The 17,994-nt window shown below is 46.7% G+C and overlaps 1 protein-coding gene across 7 annotated transcripts in view; it reads left to right on the forward strand.

Moving 5' to 3' along the window:
• ZNF148 (zinc finger protein 148) overlaps window positions 1-17,994 on the forward strand; it is a 152,865-nt gene that overhangs the window by 8,984 nt on the left and 125,887 nt on the right. For all 7 annotated transcript variants that reach the window (XM_030209173.1, XM_030209172.1, XM_030209168.1 and 4 more), the window contains one exon: window positions 9,469-9,557. The gene's annotated coding sequence lies outside the window, so the exon portion shown is untranslated. The remainder of the gene's footprint in view (window positions 1-9,468; window positions 9,558-17,994) is intronic.

Raw genomic sequence — 17,994 nt, forward strand, 5'->3', positions numbered from 1 at the left:
GCAACCAGAGTGTGGGACCAACATGATTGAAAAATAAAATGACCAGACAACAAAATGTAGAAAAAATAATTTTACTTTTTATTTTGTGATTAGAATATGTCAGATTTGAATCATGCTAGAGCTGATATTAGATGTGGCTGGGGCCCAGGGCAGAAATTAGGGAGGGGATCCTACTAGGCTGTGCACCTTCGGGTTCTGGTAGGCTTAGGGTTCTCTTTGGCCAGGGGTTAGTTGCCCTAGTTGCACTTCCCCAACACTATACCTGGCATGCATCATCTTTATATTTTGCATAGTATAGGAGGAAGTGCATCTCTTTCTATTTCTTTGATAGTGTACTACATGCAAGGTGTTGCTTATTGAGATTTTGTTTTAATATATGTTTATCATTTTTGGTCATCTGTTATGTATTTGGCATTTGTGTTCTGTGTGCGTCACTGAGGTGTTCTGTTAGCATGAATTTTCTATGTAGTATTCTGTAGTAATTTGGTTTGTTCAGTTTTCCAGAGAGTGGAGGGGATATTTGTGAGGGAGAGGGGAGACGAGGGGTTTTGTTGATCCTTGTTCTGTATTGTTTGTGATTTATAAAACGACAGTTGTACAGAATATTGTTTCTTTTTGTAGTTTAATAAAATAATTTAAATATAAAATAACTGTTTGTCTTCTGCAGATGGGATATGAGAATGCTTGTTAGGGTTACCATACGTCCGGATTTCCCCGGACATGTCCTCTTTTTGAGGGCATGTCCGGGGCGTCCGGCGGATTTTGCCCGCGCCCACGTTTGTCCGGATTTCTGGACAAACGTGGGCGCGGGTGCGGGCAGGCGCGTGCGTGCGGTGGGCGCGCGATCGGCGCCGTGGGTCGTGCCTTGGTCTCCCATCCCCTCCCCTTCCTTACCATGTTCCCTGGTGGTCTAGTGACGTCTTCGGGCAGGAAAGAGCCCCCTCTTTCCTGCCCGGAGCGCTGCCTCCCCTGTCTATCATCCTTCTCGGTCTGGCTGGGGATTCAAAATGGCCGCCAAGATTTGAACTCTCGCGAGGCCGCTTCAACTCTCGGTGGCCATTTGAATCCCCAGCCATACCGAGGAGGATGCAGCAGGCAAGGGCAGGCAGCGCTCCGGGCAGGAAAGAGGGGGCTCTTTCCTGCCCCGAAGAGAAGACGCTACTAGACCACCAGGGCTAGATAGTAAGTGAGGGGGGGGAGGGGACTATGTGACGGGGGGGGGGGGGCGTGGCGGAACCCGACCTGAAGGGGGTGTGGCGTGTGGCGGGGGCGGGGTAGGGGGCGTGACATGTGTCCTCTTTTTCAGAGGACACAAAATGGTAACCCTAATGCTTGTGGATATGGGAACGGCACTCGGGGGGGTTGGATGGGGACAAACTTTGTCCCCGTGTCATTCTTTACTTTGCATCTCAGTTCTTGAGGGCTGCAACTCAGCCCGATTTTCAGGATTTCAACAATGAATATGCATGAGATTTATTTCATGCAATGGGACCAGTACATGCAAATAGATCTCATGCATAATCATTATCAAAACCCTGAAAATATAATTAGGCAAAGTTGTTCAACCTCTTCTCTAGAACAAGAGGTCATGGTATGAGGTTCTGGAGCAATATCGGAAAATATTTCTGAGGTGGACATACGGACAGCGGATGCCTGATTGTGAAGAGGTGAGGGGGAAAGGGAAAAAAATATCAATTGGGGTCTGTATGGCACAACAGAAATGAAATTTGGTATATATATATAATCTGACATCCCAAAAACAAACTGGTTCAATGTGGTTTACAGTTAAATACAGAGTTTGAATTTCAACAGTAGTGAAGTAGTATGATGAAGTGGCTTAACAGATTAGCAAATAAATGAGGTTCTGGAGCAATATTGGAAATATTAGCAAATAGTGTACGTATTGATAGCAGTGGCATAGAGAGGGCGGCTGCCATCCGGGGTGGTTCGCCGCTGCGCACCCCCCCCCTCGGCGCATCAACCCCCCCCCCCCCCGAGTGCATTCTTGCCTGCCGTGTGCACGCTGCTGGGGGGGGGGGGGGTGTCGGTTCTGCTGGTTCCTGCTGGGGGGGGGGGGGGGGGTGTCGGTTCTGCTGGTTCCCTGCTCCCTCTGCCCCGGGGCAGAGGGAGCAGGGAACCAGCGGAGCCGACACCCCCCAGCGGCGTGCACCCGGACCGCCCCCACCACCCCGCCCTTGCTATGACACTGATTGATAGAGTTGCAATGCAGAAAAGAGACAATATTATCAACTATATTGACCTGCGAGGGATATGGAGCCGTGTGTGGTTGTGGGACTTCATTTGCATAAGTCAGTAGGGGGTGCAAAATGGTCATTGTTATGGCTGGCCCTGTGGTTATTCTATTTTATTTTTGTTTTGTTTCATTGTAGGTTATGATGCTTTACTGTATATCAAATACATGACCCTAGGGAATTTCTTTTTTTTTTTTTTTAATTTAATGCTATACGTAAGCAAAATTTAATTTTAAAGTGGTAGAGGAGCAGTCACTGGCTGAATGGGGAAAATCTAGGGGAACTGAAAGAAGAAAATCTTTTTGTTAGAAAGTAAATGAAGGTAAGAGGAGAAATAGGCTGCTATGGTTTTCTAAATGAGTAGCTGAAAAGGTAAGGAAAAAAAATTAGTGTTCAGAAACTACAGGAAATCTCGGAAGAGAGGCAATGATATCTGGAAACACTAAGGGCTTCTTTTACAAAGCGGCGCTACCAATTAGTGTGCGCTGAACGTAAAGAAGCCCATTCAGTTCCCATGGGCTTCTTCACATTCAGCACACGCTAATTGGTAGCGTCGCTTTGTAAATGGAGCCCTAAGGGAAGCTGTGAAACTAAGGTGATAATGGATAAAAAATTAATATTGAAAATGGGAGGTGAGGCAAGGCACTCTTTTAGATATGTTAGTGAAAGGAGAACATGCAAAAGTGACATTTTGAAATTGAGGTAAAGGAGAAGAATATGTACAGCTGACCAGGAATAAGTGTAATTATTTAACATACATTTATGTTGGCTGAGGAAGGGCTGACAGCAGGCAGTATCAGTGTTGTGATATCTTTGGTTTGCTCTTTTCAACATTTAAAAATGCAGTGGCAAGACGTACCACAGGTTGTGCTAGATTTCCAGTGTATTACCCCAGACCTAGAGAGATTGTATTGGCTACCAATAGGAGAGAGAATAATTTTTAAAGTACTGCTCCTGATCCAAGGTCTTTTCAAGGTAATTTCAGCCCATTCCTTAGCCTCTGCAGCAGATGAATCCAAAAACTGGTGGCTTGTATCCGCCTACCAGCAGGTGGAGCTAGAGAACACTGAAATGATTTCAGTGACCCTGGATGTCCACCTCCTCAGCCCTTCAGTATATCTCTATCTCCTGCAGGGGGTTGACAGATACCTTCCAGCTCCTGGATTCTGTTTAGTAGGAGCTCCTGGGCTTGGCCAGTTGATTAGGGGTTGTGTGACTGAAGGTGCCAACTTTGAGGGCATACCTGGGTTCCGGGTCCCTTCCTTACCTCATCTTCCTCTTCTCCCAGTGGTCTCACACAGGGTCCCTGATTTGCTTCCTATACCTTCCTCACCAAAAAAAAAAAAAAAGAAACCTCTGCAGCATTCAGCCAACAACAACAACCCCCCCCCCCCCCCCCCCACACACACACACACACACATTGGACCGCGTTGGGAAACCCTGTATCTGGCAGAGCCTGGTGTTAGGACTGTAGAGTGCTGTTCTCTTGGAAGTCGCTGCTATGGTGAAAGGCCCTCTCTGCATCGGGGTGAGTATCTGGCCCTTATTGTTTTCAGTGGTTGGTGCACATGAGCACTGCTTGAAGCTCCATGGCAGCGGAGTCTGTTAAAAGATGTTCCCATTGCGGGAAGAGATGAAATGCAGCGGGAGTGTGCAGTGCCAGTTGTTTGGACAGCTTGGGGTGGAAGGCCCGGCGACATTTTCCGACGTGGGACTTTTTTTGCGCTGAGGATTTTGGCACGTGTGCCATGTTTGTGACCCTGTCTGAAACGGCGTCTCGTATCTCTCCTTTGCAGTTGGAGTTACTCGGGTGTCCTTCTGGCCCATCAGGCGAGAGCACTGGCTGCTGTACAGTTTCCTCATGGGGTGTTCCAGGTATAGAGACAACAGCAGGCCTGGCTGGGGATATTTTCTCCCCGGATTTTATTTTTGTTATGCATCAGGTCTACTTGTTGAAGCGGGCCCTATTGCTGGTTCAGTTTCTGCCACAGCCGGTACCAGTTCCCAGAGTCTGGAAGTCCTTCTAGGGAAGAGGATTTGTGTACTCCGGCTCCCTTGGGTGATCCTTATCTAAATCACAGAAGGATGGCATCCATGTTGGAAGTGGGCTCTGTGGGGCCCCATTCCCCCCCCTCCTCTGTCGTTTGCGGGCTCAGGGGAGTCCTCTGGAACCTCTAGGTTAGAGGACATGGAGTAGGGTGAGCTCCTTCAGGACGAGCAAGGATGATCCTATGGCCATCCGTATCTTTCATCGGGATGAGCTCTCATCCCTGATTTTGGGCGCCTTGGAGGTGTTGAATATCGAGGATCCAGACATGCGTGGGATAAACATAAAGGAATCCTGTTCAGAAGGAAAGGATCCTCAGGAGCTTAGCTGAGATTGGATAGCAGAGCTGGTAGTGGGAGGCGGGGCTGGAGATTGGGAGGCGGGGATAGTGCTGGGCAGACTTATACGGTCTGTGCCAGAGCTGGTGGTTGGGAGGCGGGGCTGGTGGTTGGGAGGCGGGGCTAGTGCTGGGCAGACTTATACGGTCTGTGCCAGTGGTGGGAGGCGGGACTGGAGGTTGGGAGGCAGGGATAGCGCTGGGCAGACTTACACGGTCTGTGCCAGAGCCGGTGGTGGGAGGCGGGGATAGTGCTGGGCAGACTTATACTGTCTGTGCCAGAGCCAGTGGTTGGGAGGCGGGGCTGGTGGTTGGGAGGCGGGGCTAGTGCTGGGCAGACTTATACGGTCTGTGCCCTGAAGAGCACAGGTACAAATCAAAGTAGGGTATACACAAAAGTAGCACACATGAGTTGTCTTGTTGGGCAGACTGGATGGACCGTGCAGGTCTTTTTCTGCCGTCATCTATTATGTTACTACGGTTAAATTGAAAATGGCTAGTACTAGGAAGCCTGCTAAAGCCTTCCTAGTACTAGCTATTCAGGAACTCATTACTGCCCATTGACCCAGATGGTGGCCTTAGTGTGGCGAGAGCTATGGCCTGTCTCTACCCTGTAGGAGTGACTCAAATTGACAGTTTTTCTCTTCCTAATGTGGATGCACTGGTGTGACGGCTGTCACCAAGAAGACCACCCTTCCAGTGGAGGGTGGGGTGGCGTTGAAGGGTATGCAGGACCGGCTGCTGGAGGCTTCTTTGAAGTGCTCATTTGAGGTGTCGGTGCTGGCGTTATACGTCCATTTGTAGCATTTATGCGGCTAGGGTGTGCCTGACCTGGCTCCAGCAGGCACTTGAACAGGACCAAGAGTGTGCCTCCTCCTTGTCAGTCACTGCTCCCCGAATGGAATCTGGCCTCACCTATTTGGCTGGTGCTGTCTCTGTTTTGGTGAGGACTTGGAGAAGATAGTGAAGGACTTGAGGGATTCCAAATCCCAGCGCATTCCAGAGGATAAGCTCTAAGCTGCTGCCATGGCCTCTGTTTCACGAGGCTCGGCAGTATCGGCCTTTCAGCATACCAGATTTCAGCAGTGCTCTTCCTTTCATTCTGAGAAACACTCCTCAGGAGTGACTGTACGACAGGGGGCTCCTGGGCGCTCTGTGCAATCCGGTCCACTCTTCCATTTCTCAGATAGGGTAGGTTGACCCTTTTCTGCAAAGAGTGGACCAAGATTACTTTGGTCTAGTGGGTTCTTGAGCTTATCAGAGACGGTTACAGGATAGAATTTTTCTGTGCCTGTAGGAGACATCTTTTTAGAGTCTCGCGCCACAAGTGGGTGGTGGTGAATGACACGTTGTAATTGCTGCTGGATATGGGGGCTGTGATGTCCATTCCAGAATCCAAGTTACACACAGGCCAGTATTTGGTTTACTTTGGGGTGCCCTGCAAAGGGGGCTCCTTCGGGCCGGTGCTCAACCTGTGGAAGGTGAACTAGTTTTTGGGAGTGTGGCATTTCCGCGTGGAAACCTTGAGGTCTGTAGAAGCAGCGGATCAGCTGGGGGAGTTCCTCACTGCGCTGTATCTGAAAGAGGCCTATTTGCATATCCCTATTTGGCCACCACAGCAGTTTCTGCAGTCTGCAGTTCTAGGATGGCATTTTCAGTTCCGGGTCCTGCCGTCTGGTCACAGCACACGCACGTTTTCCAAGGTTATAGTGGTGGTGGCTGCGTTCCTATGGGAGAGGGAGTCGGGGTGCATCCTTACTTGAACGATTGGCTGATCCGAGCGGTTTCAGAGCAGGAAAGTATTTGGGCCACCAACCTAGTCATTGAGCTGTTACAGTCTCTGGGCTGGGTGATCAATTTTCCAGAGAGTCACCTGAACCCCTTCCAGACGTTGGAGTATCTGGGGGTCTGCTTCGACACAGCAAAGGGGGTTCATTTTCTTGCTGGAGGGCAGGAGGAGCAAGCTTCTGGATCAAGTGTGTGGCTTGTTACATGTGCAGGTGTTGGGCTCAATGGCGGCTGCTGTGGAGGTGGTGCAGTGGGCGAGAGCTTAGATGTGTCCTCTGCATCATACACTTCTGGGCAAGTAGTCTTCGGTGTTCTAGGAATATCAGTGCTGCCTGCCGTGGCTTCCATGGGCGACGCTCAACATGAGCTGGTGGCTATGCGAGGCTAGTCTTCGGCGGGGATGCAGTTGCATCACCGCAGTGGGTGGTAGTAGTTACAGATGCCAGTCTCTCAGGGTGGGTGGCTCATTGCCTTCACTGATATGCACAGGTGTGATGGAGACGGACGTCGCAAGGCCCATCAGTCGGCTGAAACTGAGGACATTGTTGAAAGCCTTGAAGGCCTTCCAGATATTCCTGGAGGGTCAGGTGGTCCGTATTCTCTCAGAAAACACATGACTGTGGTGGCCTACATCAACCGCCATGGCAGCATTCGGAGCAGGTCATTGTCCACAGAAGTGGCTGGTATTCTGGAATGGCTGAGCGCCACATTCTGCTTTTGTTGGTGGCACACATTGCGGGTCAGAGCAAAGTGCAGGCTGACTTTATCAGCAGTCACCTTTTTGACTCGGTGGAATGGGAACTGGCGTCAGAAGCATTTCTCCAGATCTGCCTCAAGTTGGGGACTCCGCAGATCGACCTGATGGTGACCAGAGCGAATGCCAAGGTGGACCGCTTTTCAGCAGAAGAAGAGAACTCGGCTACACAGGGTTGGATGTTCTGTTGAAACTTTGGCCGGAGGCAGTGCTTCTGTATGTGTTTTCCCCTTGGCCCTTAATTGGCCGGGTCCTTCACAGAATACATCTTTACCAGGGACTGGTCATTCTGGTGGCTCCAGATTAGCTACACTGCCTTTGGTATACAGATTAGGTATGTCGATTGGTGGAGGAACCCTTTTGGATTCCAGTGCTGCTGGATCTTCTGCATCAGGATCCGATTGGCATGGAGGATCCCTTCTGCTTTGGTCTTCTTGCTTGGCTCTTGAGAGGTTGAGATTGACGAAGAAGGGCTATTCTGATGCAGTCGTTGCCACTTTGCTCTGGGCATGGAAGCGTTCCACTTTGACAGCATATGCCCGTGTTTGGCGGGCGTTTGAGGTGTGGTGTGCTTCTCACACTTGGTCGCCTTTACAAGTGTCAGTATTGCAGGAGGGTCTGGCTTACAACTAGCTACGAGTTCAGGTTGCAACCTTAGCTTGTTTCCAGGAGCATGTGTCCAGTACTTCCCTGGTGGCTCATCCCAATGTGCGTTTTTTGTGAGGAGCTCTTGACCTTCGTCCTCCGCTTCATAGTCCTTGTTCTTCTTGGCATTTGGATTTGGTGCTATGAGCCCTGCATATGGAACTGTTTGAACCATTTTGCTTAGCGTTGGATAAGGATCTCGCTCTCAACACAGTCTTTCTGGTGGCTGTGGCATCAGTGCGTTGGGTCTCTGAGACCCAAGCATTGTTGTGTTAAGATCCCTTTTCTGCAGTTTTCAAAGTCAGGTGTTGCCCTTCGGACGGCGCCTTCCTTTCTGCCAAAAGTAGTTTCGGCTTTTCTTAATTCTTTTTGGAAGGAGGACTTCCCGGATACTTTTGCTCAGCTATGGCTGTTGGATATTCATAGGGCTATTATGTGGTATTTGCAGATGTCTGATGACTTCCGGTGTTCAGATCATCTCTTCATTCTGCTGTCTGGACCCAGGCGGAGTTATGCTGCGTCCAAAGCCACTGTAGGAGATGATTTTCAGTGTACAGCGTGGAAGATTGGCCTCTGCCAGAGGCGTTTCGAGCGCATTCGACATGGGCGCAGTCTGCTTCGTTGGCGGAGATGAGTGTGCTTTCCTTGCAGGAGATTTGTTGGGCTGCTACTTGAGCTTCCCGACTTTTCGTGAAATATTATAGAATTGATGTAGCTGCGCAGGGCGATGCGCAGTTTGGAGCTGCGGTCCTCTCCTAGGAAGCGGCGGCTTTCCACCTGGTTTAGGGGATTCCTTTGGTACATGCCATCAATTTCTGGATTCATCAGCTGCAGAGGCTAAGGAAGGAAAAATTATGACTTACCTGATAATTTTCTTTTCTTTAGTTGCAGCATATGAATCCTGGACCCCTCCTGGTTCTGACTGCCACATTTCTGGTTCTTACGCTGCAGATCAGGTTTTGCAGATGCAGTGGTTAAACAATAAAAAAAAAACAAGCAAACAACCAAACAAAACAAAAAAAAATACACATCCTGGAGTGCTTTCTACTCTGGTTGGATGTTGAGGTTTCGTTGTGAGGAAGGTTTGCATTTGTTCTGCTTTGCGATGCAACATATACTGAAGGACAGAGGAGCTGTACGTCCAGGATCACTGCCTTCATTTCAGTGTTCTGTATCTCCACCTGCTGGTAGGCGGATACAACCCACCAGTTTCTGGATTCATCTACTGTGACTAAAGGAAAGAAAATTATCAAGTAAGTCATCATTCTTCCTTGCTTAAAATCTGTTTATGCTCCAAATTGAGGGTTAAGCTCAGAAGGGAAGTGCCTTTTAAATATTCCTCCTTTGAGGGGGATACATTTTGATACCTGCTAGGAAACCTGCATATTCAGTAGTAGGTCCAAGTTTGTAGAACCAGCTTCTGGTGCAAATTAAAATAACAGTGGACACTGGGAAATTTAAGAAGTTATACATTTATGTTTACATTTCTTATATTCTACTAAATTCAGGTAAGTTCTTAGTGGATTACAATCGGGGGAACTAGATTATCTAGGAATGTACAGTCATACAAATTAAACAGTACATTGAAATATAAATTATAAAATTAAAAAGTGTTTATTCTAAGAATACCTTTTTGTTCCTTCAGGCTTTTGACATTGAAGGAGTATGAAGACCTCCAGATTCAGATAATTAACTGCAAGCGGGCGAAGAGTAGATAACAGATGATTGTGCTATGTATGTAATGTTTTGATGGATTAATTGATTTTTATTTTACATTTACTGTGTTTGTAGTGTTTTTAAAAATGTTATATATGCATATGTTCTCTTCCATGAGTCAGGTGGATTATAAATTTATTTGTTGCATTTGTATCGCACATTTTCCCACCTATTTGCAGACTCAATGTGGCTTGCAATAGTACATCATAGCAAGCGTCAATCAAGAGTAGAAAAACAATTGGTTACATAAAGAACAGATGTAACGTAATGGATATAATCAATTCAAAAAACATATCAGAAAACAGTTAGATTATCAAGTAATTGGTGATGTGTTAGAGTTCCTATAGTTGATCATTATGGTAAGTCTTGTTAAAAAGAAAAGTTTTTAGTGATTTTCGAAAGTTGATGAGGTAATGAATAGTTTTCAGATGACGTGGCAATTAACCATAACCATTTCTTAAAGGTTTGTTAAGAAAAAAAGTGTGCTTTTTTTTTTTTGCAGTCAGGGTACATAGCCTGGGCGTTTTGTTAAGCAGGAGCAGGGATCTAATGAAGCTTGAGGGAATTGTCTAGTGTGGTAGCTAAGATTCAGTGCTAAAATTGCAGCAGCATATTTCTGGGCTGCAAAAGCCCAAGGGAGCAGTATTGTATAAGGGGTGAATTTGTTTTGTGCAGGACTTAGTTGAAAGAGTACAGAGGGGGGAGGGTTTCTCCTGGTGGCTGCTAGTCTACTGTGTGCCTCTTTTTCTTTCTATAGTATACTAGCCGTTGAGCCCGTAAAAACGGGCTAGTAAAGGAAGTGGGGTTTGAAAGGCCCCTCCCCCGGATAGGTCGCCGCAGCCCATCCCCCCCGGATAGGTCACTGCCACCCCCACCCCCGGAGTCCCCTCCGCCACCCCTCCACCCGGGCCGGGTACCTGGCTTCACTATTCAAACCGCCGGAACGCAGCACACAGCTCATCTGAGCTGCCGTCGGCCTTCCTTCTTCTCTGCGTGTGTTCCGCCCTTGTGTGACGTAACGTCGGCGAGGGCGGGACACAGGCAGGTAAGGAAGGCCAACGGCAGCTCAGATGAGCTGTGTGCTGCGTTCCGGCGGTTTGAATAGTGAAGCCAGGTACCCGGGCCGGGTGGAGGGTGGGTGGCGGCGGCGACTCCGGGTGGGTGGGGGGAGCGGTAGTGGCAACCCTGGGGGGGGGAGCGGTGGCGACAGCGGTTCCCTCACTTGCAGGTGCGCAGATTCCCTCTGTCATGCCCCCGTCATCACGTATTGACGCGGGGGCGGGACAGAGAGGGTCTCTACTGCGCATTTGCGAGTGAGTACGCCTCTTGCCATTTATATGTTTGATAGTTCACTCTATAATTGTACTCTTGGGGGAATTCTGCAGAATTGTGCAGTGCAGCATTTGCACAGAATTCCCCCTCCTGTGCACAATTCTGCACAGGGCCCAAAGAGGTGTAGCAACTGGCACTGTGTTACCCCATGGCAATTTGCCATATTCATTACGTCTTGGATCACTATCTCTCTAGTGTTGAACTCAAGCAAAGGAGCAAGAGGAGAGCATGTCAGCCCGTGTCCTTTTCCTCTACTGCACTGGCTCTCCACGCTGAATTTGAACCATGGAGGTCATTGTAAAGCCCCCCCCCCCCGGATTGAATTCAGTAATGAGAGCTGGCCTGACAGAGGAGAAGGATGTAGCCCAACATACAGCTGTTTTCTTCTGCTTGTGTTCAGCACTAGGGAGAGAGTGGGCTGAGAGGAAATGACTGAGACAAGCTGGGCAATGCCATGGGGAGGTGTGTTACACACCAGGGGCAGGAGAAAGCTCGGGGAGTGAAGATTGAGGGGAAAGGGGAAAACTGAGGATGGTGTATGGGGGGAGGGGAAGGAAGGCAAGCTGAGGGGCATGACAGGCAAATTGTGGGGATACCAGTGGGATGGGGGAGAAAACTTGAGATTAAACTTGCCAGGGGGCAAGGAGAAGGGCATCAAGATTAGCAAGAGATTCATTATAGTTGGGGAGTATAAAAATCCTGGGGGAGGGGAGACTAGAGCCCGAGCTGGGAGAGAGCTTTGGTGGTGGCATCAGTCCTGGAGCACAGAAGAGCCAGGCATTTGTTTTTTTTTTTTTTTTTTTTTTTTGGGGGGGGGGGAAACAAAGAGTGCAGAATTTTGTGGCATTTTTAAAAACACCAACAATACCTACTCAGGAATCTAGCAATCAAAATTTACCTGTGTTAAACTCATATACATTACAGGAAAATATTAGTTGAAATCATAGTTAAATTTTTTTTTTTTACTTTAAAGTTTTTATTGAGAGCTTAACAAGCATAACACCTCAAAATACTGAACACGTATTACATTCCTTGTAGAACAATATACCTCCAAGGTTAAACATTTACATGTATAAGTGCATAGTTCTCTTTTCGACCTACCCACTCTCCGTTTTTATCCCCCCCTCCTCCCTTCCCTTCCCCTGAACATAGTAACTTAAACTTTACATTTCACCCAGTATGTTATCCAAATGCACCCACTCCTCAGCATCTAATTTTAATCGCCCCAGTCTGCGATCTGTTAGTTTCTCCATCTCGGCCACTATTTTAATTTTTGCTGCCCATTGCTGTCCGGTCGGTCCCAATTTCGATTTCCAATGAAAAGCTATAAGGGACTTCGCTGCCGCCAGACTTATGCGTTTTACCCGTCTATGCCATTTCAAACCCCTTCTATTCCCTCCCCCCAGAAGGCACCATTTAGGATCACAGGGGAAATCAACCTTCAGTGCTTTAGTGAGAGAGCTTGCAACATCTGACCAAAAAGTTTGCAGAACAGTACATGACCACCATATATGCCAATACGTTCCCACTGCTTTTCCACAACGCCAACACTGATCATTAGCGTCAGGATACATCTTTTTCACACGGTCAGGTGTGTAGTACCATCTGCTTAATACTTTGTATGCATTTTCTTTAATCAATACACATATTGACGCCTTGTTCACCTCCCTGCATATAGATTTCCACTCAGCTCACTCCCTAAATCTCGCTCCCACTCCTTCATATATGGAAATTTAATGAATTCCTCCCCCCGGAGATGGCGATAAAACAGAGTTATACCTTTCCCCCTTTTGCTCACAAAACTCCATGTGTCTTCAAAGGTCTCCGCCTTCTCCATTGCAGGACTACCCCATCCCTGCTTACCAACAAAGTGTTTAACCTGCAAGTAGGCAAACATATCTGTCTGTGTTAGTCCGTATGTTTCCTGTAGTTCCTCAAAGGGTCTAATTTCCCCTGAATCTAATAAATCACTAAATTTGACCAATCCCCCTGCGTGCCCACCCTGCAAATCCCTACCCTGTCTTCCCGCCTGAAAGCTGGGCTCCTGAGTAATTAATGCATTGGTGGATAATATTCTCATTCCTCTTAATTTATCCCTTTGTGACCCCCATATCTTTAACAAGTGAATGATGAATGGATTCCTCGTTATAAGTTTATAAGTTTTAGTGGGTATGGAAGCCCATAATACTCCCTTTAGAGAATATCCCTTCACAAAATGCTGTTCCAACCTTGTTAATGCTGTCTCATCCCCCCTATTCCACTCCGTCATAAATTTTAATTGGGCCGCCCCGTAATACCATTGTAAATTGGGAATACCTCTACCCCCTAGATCCACTGCTCTCCACATAATCTTCCTGGAAAGTCTGGCCCCCTTCCCTCCCCAAATGAACCGGAATATTTCAGATTGTAATCTAGATATCTCTCCCTTAGGGACTGAGATTGGCAAGGTTTGAAAGAAGAATAATAGCCGAGGGAGCAGATTCATTTTTATTGCTGCTATCCTGCCCCACCATGACAGCCAGCCATGCTTCCATTTACTTAGATCTCTCCTTAATTCTCTAAACCGTGGGATATAATTCAATAAGTATAATTGAGATAATCCCTCGGAATCTGAATTCCCAAATACCGAAAATGTCCTACCGCTTTTTTAAATGAGTAGGACTCCAGCAAACTATTTACCTCGCTGTCTGAGAGAGTCACCCCCATCAATTCAGATTTATCGTAATTAACTTTAAAGCCAGACATCCCCCCATATCTATCCAGTTCCCGTTTAATAATAGGCAGTGTCAATAGTGGATACCCAACATAAAACAAGACATCATCTGCAAATAATGCTATTTTATGCTCCGTATCCCCTATCCTCGCCCCTTTAATATCTGCTAGGTTTCGCACCCGCTGAGCCAGGGGTTCAATGGAGATCGCAAACAATAATGGGGAGAGAGGGCAACCTTGCCGTGTCCCCTTTTGAATCGTGAACTGTCCTGTGTAACCCCCATTCACTTTTATTCTGGCTACCGGTGATTTATATAGGCACTGTAACCATCCCACAAATCTCTCCCCAAATCCCATTTCACTCATCACCTCCCATAAATAGTCCACTCCACCCTGTCGAATGCCTTCTCGGCATCCTGTGTCAAAAAAGCCAGCGGCTCTTCGCTTTGTTGAGTACCCCATAGGATATGTAATGATCTCCTTATATTATCTACCACCTGTCTCTTGGGCACGAAACCAGATTGATCTTCATTTATCAAATACGGCAGCACTATCCCCAGCCTATTGGCCATTATCTTGGCTAAAATCTTAATATCCACGTTTATCAGGGATATCGGTCTATATGAGCCACACACTCCTGGATCACGCCCCGGCTTTAACAGAACCGATATCCCCGCCTCATGCATACTAGGTGGGAAAGATCCGCCTGTCAAACCACTGTTACCCACTCTACATAGGACAGGCACCAGTTCCTTGGAAAAGACCTTATAAAATTTGGCCGTGTACCCATCGAGTCCCCGGAGCCTTACCCCCTTTTAAATTTTTAATTACTTCAAACACTTCTTTATGGTTATGGGTTGCTCTAAAATCTCCCTTTGTGATCCTGATAACTGCTGGAGTCCCAACTCCTGCAAATATTGTTGTATTTCCCCTCTGGAAACCTCCGCCCCTCTCGCATACAAAGTCGTGTAGTATTGCACAAATTGGTCACGTATAGCCCTGTCACTGTACAAAGGAATCCCTCCCTGTCCCTTAATCATCGATATTGTACTATTAACCTGACGTTGCTTAAGAAAGCGGGCTAGCTAGTACTCGATTTATACTAAATTCAAAGAATTTCTGTTTGCATGAGATGCCTTTGAATTCCATTTTTTCCACCTGCAGTTTTTGTAATTCAGCCCTACATTCTAATAAACTTTGCAAGACCTCTAGATTCCTTCCCTCCTGATGTTCCGCCTCTAATGTGCTAATCTTTCTCTAATCTCCAATCCCTAGATTCACGCTCCCGCTTCCGTATCGCTCCATTTTTGATGAGGCGTCCCCTTATAACCACTTTAAGAGCGTCCCAAAAGCTCCCATCAGACACCTCACCCGATCATTAAATTCCATATATTTCTTTTATGGCCCCCCGGATCTCTGTACAGATCTTATCATCCCCTATTAATGATTCATTCAACTCCAATAGGTAGATTCCTTTCTTGCCCTAGATCCGAGAACGTGATCCAAACCGGGGCATGGTCAGAAGCATGAATGCTCTCTACTTCCGTTTCTCCTACCCTTTCCCATAGGGAGCGGCTAACCCAGAGCATATCAATTCTTGTGTAGGTCTGTTGTGCGTGCGAGTAGAATGAAAATGTTCGTGCCTAGGATGTGCAGCCTCCAGGCATCAAGGAGATCCAACTCCTTGACTAAAGCCTTTAGCTTACTTCTATGTGGCTGGAGATTACCTCCTTCACCCTTGGAATGATCCAGGCCCCTGCCCAGGTCATATTAAAATCTCCTCCCATATTACCCTGCCTGCTGCGAACTGTGCTAATTCTTCTCGAAAGAGATTCAAAAAATTGTCCCTGCCCTGTGTTGGGAGCATATAGATTTATAATTGTTACAGTCTGATTATATAGTTTCCCTTTTATCGCCATGCATCTCCCTGTGCCTCTGTGTACATATCTTCCTTGTGAAATGGACCCCCCTCCCTAATGTATGTAGCCAGACCCCCCATTTTGCCTCCCCGTGGGTCTGCCAGTGCATAATAGTTTCCAAAATTCTTATGTTGCAGCAACCTTTGATCTTTCTTTGTATGTGTGTTTCCTGGAGCATATAATGTCCCACTTTAAACGCCTGAGTTCATTAAAAATAATACTTCTTTTCCCTGGGTTGTTTAAGCCATTAACATTCCATGAACCCATCCTAACCCCCTCCCCCCTCCCCCCCCTTTCCCTGTCTTCAAACGGCCTCCCTCCCGTCCTGCCAGTTAGTTCTTGAAGGGAAGTGTGTCAACTGCGGGTGCCACTGTGTTCCCTCTTATCCCATTCAATCTCTCCATCCAAACATCCACCTTTCATGCGCTCACCCTTTCCACAACATTTCCTCTATTTGAGCCCTAACAGTCCCTTAACCACTTCAACAGCTCATCCCCCCCCCCCCCCCCATTTTGTCCATTACAGTCAAGTTTGATCTCCTTGCGCTGGGCTAACTGTACTGGGTAGTGATGTTTCATCTCCTGCCTCTTCTAACTGTTGTCCATCCCGATTGCGACCTGATCCCGGAGCCCGAAGTCTCTCCTTTCGGCCTCTGTCCCTCTGCCGGAAGATCTTTACACCCCAGGTCCAGCAATGCTTTCCACGCTCCCTCCGTGGTCTGACATTTTTTGGATTGATTGCCCATTGTGAATTGCAGGCCAACTGGGTAAAGCCATCTGTACCTTAAACCCTTCTGCTGCAGATAGGTTGTCACATTTTAAAGTCTTCTTCTTCTTGTCAAAGTCGCTCTGCGCCAATCTTGAAAAACTTTAACACTACAGTTCTCCATGCTATGTCCCCCATGCCTCTTGCTTTTTTCCAAATCAATTCCTTTGCTTGAAACTCGTGAAAACATACTATGATGTCTCTGGGTGCATCTCCTCTCCGAGGACCAAGACTCCTGTGCGCCCTATCAAGCTGCACAGGTATCCAGTCTATGCTCTGATTGGGAGTTCTCCCGCCGAAGTTGAGATGAATGCACACAATTCTGAATTACTTTTACACAGTCCCCAAATTGATCCTCCTCAGGGATCCCTTTGAATCTCAAATTACCTCTCGCCGATCTGTTCTCAAGATCTTCCATCTTCAGTTCAACTCCATTCTAATTCGTTTTTCCTCTTTAAGGGTAGCTTGGCACAATTTGTAGCTCCTCTCCCATTGCCTCTATATTTTCCTCATTTAGGGCCACTTCTGTTTCCTATCTCTTGAATTTCTCCACGCAATTGCAACAGCAGCTTGAATTTCTTTTTTTGAGGTTACAACCTCCGTCTTCAATTCCTGAAACCATTTGGCAACATCCCTCTTAGTGAGCTCCATTTCGCTCTCCGAGCGCTCTTCGTGCTCCAGCTCCGAGTCCGAGACATCCGCCGCCATTTTGGCTCCGCGCTTCCCCGCTGTTTCTCTAGCGCCGCTTCCGCCTCTGTTTTGTCCGCTTTGAAGTGGTATTTCTCCAGCTTTTTTCGGGTCGTCATGCTGCCGGACCTTAGCTGGAGCTTCGGTGACGCGATTTTCCTTAATTTCTCAGGTGAGATCTTATTTAATATCGAAGCACCTCCGGAGCTTCTCTTTCATGCGGCCATCTCCAGTGATGACGTCACTTCCTCCGAAATCATAGTTAAATTTACATATACATATTTCCAAACAAATTTTGCTTTTCATATCAAAATCAATTTTCTATACAAAAGCACAACAAAACTGTAACAAAAACAAAACTATCATAACCATCTAAAACGTATCCTCACATTCATCCATTCATTCACTACCCATATACCAAATGTAAAAGAAACTTATCCAGGATTGGGAATCGGTCCATGATAAAGGATTTTCCTCTCAGTGAATCACCAGTCCACCAGGCGAGCCCACATCCGGTTCTACCTGTCATATAGTTCCAATTTTTAACCACAGAAATCTTCCCAAATTCCTCAATTCTCAACTGATTAGAGTCAAACACTTCTTTGTGGGCTCGCCTGATGGACTGGTGATTCACTGAGAGGAAAATCCTTTATCACGGACTGTTTCCCAATCCTGGATGAGTTTCTTTTACATTTGGTGTATGGGTGATGGATGAATGAATGGATGAATGTGAGGATATGTTTTAGATGGCTATGATAATTTTGTTTTTGTTACAGTTTTGTTGTGCTTTTGTATAGAAAATTGATTTTGATATGAAAAGCAAAAGATTAGTTTGGAAATAAACTTGTACATGTAAATTTAATTGTATGATTTCTACTAATATTTTCCTGTAATGTAATGATTTTTAAAAACACACAATTTTTTAAATTTTTGTGCAGAATTACATTCTATTTTGTAAAAGGTATCATCTCATTTGCTGTTTGATTTATTTCTATTTATTACATTTTATACAAAATTCCTTGCTTGTTCCCTATGTTTGC

The sequence above is a fragment of the Microcaecilia unicolor genome, chromosome 7 (genome assembly GCF_901765095.1).
Source record: "Microcaecilia unicolor chromosome 7, aMicUni1.1, whole genome shotgun sequence".
Taxonomy (NCBI): Eukaryota; Metazoa; Chordata; class Amphibia; order Gymnophiona; family Siphonopidae; genus Microcaecilia; species Microcaecilia unicolor.